Source organism: Aegilops tauschii, chromosome 4, assembly GCF_002575655.3.
Source record: "Aegilops tauschii subsp. strangulata cultivar AL8/78 chromosome 4, Aet v6.0, whole genome shotgun sequence".
Classification (NCBI taxonomy): Eukaryota; Viridiplantae; Streptophyta; class Magnoliopsida; order Poales; family Poaceae; genus Aegilops; species Aegilops tauschii.
In genome coordinates this window covers 37,291,801-37,299,485 of record NC_053038.3, presented here as the reverse complement: position 1 = coordinate 37,299,485, position 7,685 = coordinate 37,291,801, and the positions used below count along the sequence as shown (strand labels likewise).

At 46.3% G+C, this 7,685-nt stretch overlaps 1 long non-coding RNA gene across 1 annotated transcript; it reads left to right on the top strand.

Moving 5' to 3' along the window:
- The first annotated feature begins 260 nt into the window (after nt 1-260).
- Nucleotides 261-3,630, top strand: LOC141021465 (uncharacterized). Its single transcript, XR_012182769.1, has 2 exons — nt 261-634; nt 3,306-3,630. It is a non-coding gene; the product is annotated as an uncharacterized lncRNA (long non-coding RNA).
- Nucleotides 3,631-7,685: the final 4,055 nt, after the last annotated feature.

Genomic DNA, 7,685 nt, shown 5'->3' with positions numbered 1-7,685 from the left:
TTTGTGGCAGTAGTTGGATTTACAACTCCATTTTAGGTGTGAGTTTTACTTGTTAGGAAACAATAACTATTAGAGAAATAAAAGAAAACATGAAAGGAAAAATAAATAAAAAGATAAAGATAAAACAAAATAGAAAGAAAGACAAACTATCCTGCCGGGCCATTTGGGCCAACTAACTAGAACCAGCCCACGAAGCCCCCCACCCCCTTCCTCTTGTTCATCAGGGGGAGGCGTGTGCGTGCCCTGGCCGTCCACGGCCGATGCCGCCGGCGGATGGACGCCACCGTGACGCTACAGGAGCGTGTGTGGATATTTATGCGGCTGCATCCGCCCAACCAAACCCTAATCCCCCATTCGTTCCCTCTCCTCGCTCCCTGCTCTCGATCTGGTCGAGCCCGACGCGGTCGTCACCAGGGCCTCCGTTGTCCCGCGGCCAACACCACCCACGGACCTCCTCGCTGTATCCAGACGCTCCGTGAAGCTCTCCCTCGTCTCCACATTGAAGCACTCGATCGAGGGAGCACCGCATCGTCGTCCCTGTGGTTTTCTTCATGTTCGGCTCCGGCGGTGTTCGTCTTGGATTCGGCGCCCGCATCACCTCAACGGCCTCCCCGAGCACGCTGCCGGATCCGATGTGAGCACCATCTGTTTCCCCCTTTTTCTTCCCTGCTTCCGTCGCCGTACACCGCTGTTCCACCATGCGCCCGGAGCTCTGCTCCCGCTTGCGCTCGCGCGTCCCTGACCTCCGCCCCGTACGTGCGTCAGCACCGCGCCTACCGCGACCCGGGTCCGTCCATGTGCGCACCACACGCGCCTACCCTGCATCCGTGCTCACCCTTTGCCACTCGCGCGCGCATGCCTGTCCGCCGCTACCGCTCCTGCCCGCTAGTGCCGCTGCGCGTCGCGGCCAACCACCCCGGCCCCGCTCCCGTCTCCAGCCCCCGGCCGCCTCCTCCTGCTGCCTGCGTAGCCCTCCCCCTCGCGCCCTGCGTCCGGGCCTCGCTTTGCTTGCCGCTCGCCGTCGCTTCTCCCTCGGCCGCCCCCGCTCGCCGGCGCCGTCCCGCCCGCCTGCCACGCGCGCCCCGCCCTACACCGGCGAGGCCCACTGCTGGCCTTCGCGGCGCCTGCCCGCGCTCCATACCGGCGGCACACCCCGCCATGGTTTCTGTTGAGCGAGCTAGCCGGTCCCTGTTGGATTAGTGGGGATAACCCTTAGATTAGTTTAAGTGCTAACCCCCCTATGGGTATGACTAGTGGGGCCCGCCCCTGTTAGAAAAAAAAGAATTTCAAAATAACTAAAAACAATTAATAAGTTATTAATTTAATAATTAACTAACTTAATTAATATTGCTTAGTTAACTAATTAACTACCTCACTAGTTTAATCAGTCAATGACAAGGAGGCCCCACCCTCCTGTTGACCAGTCAAAGTTTGACTGGTCAACTGGGTCCCCTGGCCCACATATTAGCCTTTGTGTACATTCCGGGTACACAGAGCTGGTATCCGTAGCAATTTAATATTTAATTTTGAATTAAAATAATTTCAGAAAATAGATAAAACTTTAAAAATTAATATAAAATAATCCGTAACTCGGATGAAAATATTTTGTACATGAAAGTTGCTCAGAACAACGAGATGAGTCCGAATACGCAGCCCGTTCGTCCGCCACACATCCTAGCATAGCGAACACGCAACTTTCTCCTTCAGTTCATTTGTTCGAAAACGCGAAACACTGGGGATATTTTCCCGAATGTTTCCCCCCTTCGCCGGTATCACCTACCCTCGCGTTAGGGCACACCTAGGACCGCTCATTGCCATGTCATGCATCGTCATGCTTATGTTTGCATTATATTTGTTGTTTCTTCCCCCTCTTCTCACGTTTGACACCGAGACCGACGCCGCAGCTACCCAGTACGACTGCGGTGTTGACGATCCCTCCTTCTTGCCAGAGCAAACAGGCAAGCCCCCCCTTGATCACCAGATATCGCCTATTCTTCTCTCTACTGCTTGCATTAGAGTAGTGTAACATGTTACTGCTTTCCTTTAATCCTATCCTGATGCATAGCCTGTCCTTGCCACTACTGTTGTTACCTTTACCTGAAATCCTACATGCTTAGTATAGGATGCTAGTATTCCATTTATGGCCCTACATTCTGGTCCGTCTGCCATGCTATACTACCGGGTCGTGATCACTCGGGAGGTGATCACGGGTATATACTTACATGCATATTATACATGATATATGTGGTGACTAAAGTCTGGTCGGCTCGTAGAGTACCCGCAAGTGATTCCGATGTGGGGGCTGAAAGGACAGGTGGTTCCATCCCGGTAGAGGTGGGCCTGGGTTCCCGACGGCCCCCGACTGTTACTTTGTGGTGGAGCGACAGGGCAGGTTGAGGCCACCTAGGTAAGAGGTGGGCCTGGCCCTGGTCGGCGTCCGCGGTTACTTCATAATAACATGCTTAACGAGATCTTGGTATTTGATCTGAGTTGGGTCGTTGACCTTATACGCACTAACCGCCTCGTGAGACAAGATATGGGCAACCGGCGTCGTGGTATCAGCCGAAGCCTTCGTGACGTCAGCGACTGAGCGGCGCGCGCCGGGTTGGACCGCGTAACGCAACTTCCTTTCTAATGGACGTTACAAGGTCTGCTCACCGGCCGCGTACGCAACATGCAGGTGTGCAATGGGCGATGGGCCCAGACCCATGCACGCATAGGATTTAGACCGGCGTGCTTACCTCTCTGTTGTGCCTAGGTAGGGCTGCGACGTGTTGATCTCCCGAGGCCGGACATGACCCACGAAAGTGTGCCCGGCCAGAGGGATCGAGCGTGTCGGGTACTGTGGTGCACCCCTGCAGGGAAGTTGATCTATTCGAATAGCCGTGACCACGGTAATAGGCGACCCAGAGTTGTACCTTGACCTTATGACAACTAGAACCGGATACTTAATAAAACACACCCTTCCAAGTGCCAGATATAACTCGGTGATCGCTCTCACACAGGGCGACGAGGGGAGGATCACCGGGTAGGATTATGCTATGCGATGCTACTTGGTGAACTTACCATCTACTCCCTTCTACATGCTGCAAGATGGAGGCTGCCAGAACCGTAGTCTTCGACAGGACTAGCTATCCCCCTTTTATTCTGGCATTCTGCAGTTCAGTCCACCGATATTGCCCCTTTACACATATACCCCTGCATATGTAGTGTAGATCCTTGCTTGCGAGTACTTTGGATGACTACTCACGGTTGCTTTTCTCCCTCTTTTCCCCCTTTCCATTCTACCTGGTTGTCGCAACCAGATGCTGGAGCCCAGGAGCCAGACGCCACCGTCGACGATGACTCCTACTACACCGGAGGTGCCTACTACTACATGCAGGCTGTTGACGACAGCCAGGAGTAGTTTAGGAGGATCCCGGGCAGGAGGCCTACGCCTCTTTCGATCTGTATCCCAGTTTGTGCTAGCCTTCTTAAGGCAAACTTGTTTAACTTATGTATGTACTCAGATATTGTTGCTTCCGCTGACTCATCTATGATCGAGCACTTGTATTCGAGCCCTCGAGGCCCCTGGCTTGTATTATGATGCTTGTATGACTTATGTATGTTTTAGAGTTGTGTTATGATATCTTCCCGTGAGTCCCTGATCTTGATTGTACACGTTTGCATGCATGATTAGTGTACGATTGAATCGGGGGCGTCACAAGTTTGTATCAGAGCCGACTGCCTGTAGGAATCCCCTTCCACACTCCTTGGCCGAAGTTGAGTCTAGTCAATAAAACTGTTTTACTAACATGGCTGTGCGGCCCATGGGCCCACGTCGCCATTGGGAGGTATTAGGATCTTTTATTCCTCGTCTATACTCTGGGACTCTGATCTCTCTTCTATTTGGGTTAAATGAATTTTACTAAATCTAACATTAGGATCTCGTGATCACTTTCACCCGGAGATCACCTTATTACCGATGATCGTCTGCTGCACCAAAATATTCCGAGGAAACTCTATGTTGTACTCTCAAGACTTTGTGCCATCTCTTTTGGAATTCCCATCCACCGATAAACCTTTATGGATAATTGCTACCTCTTGAGCACTGCGTTGGTTTTCCCTTGAAGAGGAAAGGGTGATGCAGCAAAGTAGCGTAAGTATTTCCCTCAGTTTTTGAGAACCAAGGTATCAATCCAGTAGGAGGCCACGCACGAGTCCCTCGCACCTACACAAACAAATAAATCCTTGCAACCAACGCGATAAGGGGTTGTCAATCCCTACACGGTCACTTACGAGAGTGAGATCTGATAGATATGATAAGATAATATTTTTGGTATTTTTATGATAAAGATGCAAACTAAAGAATGTAAAATAAAAACAGCGTCAGAAATAGCTTGTTGTCGGGAAATTAATATGATGGAAAATAGACCCGAGGGCCATAGGTTTCACTAGTGGCTTCTCTCATGAGCATAAATATTACGGTGGGTGAACAAATTACTGTTGAGCAATTGACAGAATTAAGCATAGTTATGAGAATATGTAGGTATGATCATTTATATAGGCATCACGTCCGAGACAAGTAGACCGACTCCTGCTTGCATCTACTACTATTACTCCACACATCGACCGCTATCCAGCATGCATCTAGAGTATTAAGTTCATAAGAAAAGAGTTACGCCTTAAGCAAGATGACATGATGTAGAAGGATAAACTCATGCAATATGATATAAAACCCATCTTGTTATCCTCGATGGCAACAATACAATACGTGCCTTGCTGCCCCTACTGTCACTAGGAAAGGACACCGCAAGATTGAACCCAAAGCTAAGCACTTCTCCCATTGCAAGAAAGATCAATCTAGTAGGCCAAATCAAACTGATAATTCGAAGAGACTTGCAAAGATAACCAGTCATACATAAAAGAATTCAGAGAAGATTCAAATATTGTTCATAGATAAACTTGATCATAAACCCACAATTCATCGGTCTCAACAAACACACCGCAAAAGAAGATTACATCGAATAGATCTCCACGAGAGAGGGGAAGAACATTGTATTGAGATCCCAAAAGAGAGAATAAGCCATCTAGCTAATAACAATGGACCCGAAGGTCTAAGGTAAACTACTCACACATCATCAGAGAGGCTATGGTGTTGATGTAGAAGCCCTCCGTGAACGATGCCCCCTCCGGCGGAGCTCCGGAAAAGGCCCCAAGATGGGATCTCACGGGTACAGAAGGTTGCGGCGGTGGAATTAGGTTTTTGGCTCCATATCTGGTAGTTTGGGGGTGCGTAGGTATATATATAGGAGGAAGGAGTACGTCAGTGGAGCAACAGGGGGCCCATGAGGGTGGAGGGCGCGCGCTGGGGGGGGGGGTAGGTGCGCCCCTACCTCGTGCCCTCCTGGTTGATGTCTTGACGTAGGGTCCAAGTCCTCTGGATCACGTTCGTTCCGAAAATCACGTTCCCGAAGGTTTCATTCCGTTTGGATTCCATTTGATATTCTTTTTCTGCGAAACTCTGAAATAGGCAAAAAACAGCAATTCTGGGCTGGGCCTCCGGTTAATAGGTTAGTCCCAAAAATAATATAAAAGTGTATAATAAAGCCCAATAATGTCCAAAACAGAATATAATATAGCATGGAACAATCAAAAATTATAGATACGTTGCAGACGTATCAAGCATCCCCAAGCTTAATTCCTGCTCGTCCTCGAGTAGGTAAATGATAAAAATAGAATTTTTGATGTGGAATGCTACTTGGCATAATTTCAATGTAATTCTTCTTAATTGTGGTATGAATATTCAGATCCGAAAGATTCAAGACAAAAAGTTTAATATTGTCATAAAAATAATAATACTTCAAGCATACTAACTAAGCAATTATGTCTTCTCAAAATAACATGGCCAAAGAAAGTTATGCCTACAAAATCATATAGTCTGGCTATGCTCTATATTCACCACAAAAAATATTTAAATCATGCACAACCCCGATGACAAGCCAAGCAATTGTTTCATACTTTTGACGTTCTCAAACTTTTTCAATCTTCACGCAACACATGAGCGTGAGGCATGGACATAGCACTATATGTGGAATAGAATGGTGGTTGTGGAGAAGACAAAAAGGAGAAGATAGTCTCACATCAACTAGGCGTATCAACGGGCTATGGAGATGCCCATCAATAGATATCAATGTGAGTGAGTAGGGATTGCCATGCAATGGATGCACTAGAGCTATAAGTATATGAAAGCTCAACAAAAGAAACTAAGTGGGTGTGCATCCAACTCGCTTGCTCACGAAGACCTAGGGCATTTTGAGGAAGCCCATCATTGGAATATACAAGTCAAGTTCTATAATGAAAAATTCCCACTAGTATATGAAAGTGATATCATAGGAGACTCTCTATCATGAAGATCATGGTGCTACTTTGACGCACAAGTGTGGTAAAAGGATAGTAACATTGTCCCTTCTCTCTTTTTCTCTTATTTTTTTATTTGGGCCTTTTCTTCTTTTTTTATGGCCTCTTTTTTTTCGTCCGGAGTCTCATCCCGACTTGTGGGGGAATCATAGTCTCCATCATCCTTTCCTCACTTGGGACAATGCTCTAAAAATGTTGATCATCACACTTTTATTTACTTACAACTCAACAATTACAACTCAATACTTAGAACAAAATATGACTTTATGTGAATGCCTCCGGCGGTGTACCAGGATATGCAATGAATCAAGAGTGACATGTATGAAAGAATTATGAACGGTGGCTTTGCCACAAATACAATGTCAACTACATGATCATGCGAAGCAATATGACAATGATGGAGCATGTCATAGTAAACGGAACGGTGGTAAGTTGCATGGCAATATATCTCGGAATGGCTATGGAAATGCCATGATTGGTAGGTATGGTGGCTGTTTTGAGGAAGGTATATGGTGGGTATATGATACCGGCGAAAAGTGTGCGGTATTAGAGAGGCTAGCAATGGTGGAAGGAAGAAAAGTGCATATAATCCATAGACTCAACATTAGTCATAAAGAACTCATATACTTATTGCAAAAATCTACAAGTTATCAAAGCAAAGTATTATGCGCATACTCCTAGGGGGATAGATTGGTAGGAAAAGACCATCGCTCGTCCCCGACCGCCACTCATAAGGAAGACAATCAATAAATAAATCATGCTCGGACTTCATCACATAACGGTTCACCATACATGCATGCTACGGGAATCAAAAACTTTAACACAAGTATTTCTCAAATTCAAAACTACTCAACTATCATGACTATAATATCACCATCTTCATATCTCAAAACAATTATCAAGCATCAAACTTCTCATAGTATTCAACACACTCATAAGAATTTTTCTTTTTCTTTTTACTAATCTTGAATGCCTATTATTGTTAAAGCAAACTACCATGCTGTTTTGTACGACTCTCAAAATAATCTAAGTGAAGCATGATAGAACAATAGTTTCTATAAAACAAATCCACAACCGTGCTCTAAAAGATATAAGTGAAGCACTAGAGCAAAAACTATATAACTCAAAAGATATAAGTGAAGCACATAGAGTATTCTAACAACTTCCGAATCTAGTGTGTCTCTCTCAAAAGGTGTGTACAGCAAAGATGATTGTGGTAAACTAAAAAGCAAAGACTCAAATCATACAAGACGCTCCAAGAAAAACACATATCATGTGGTGAATAA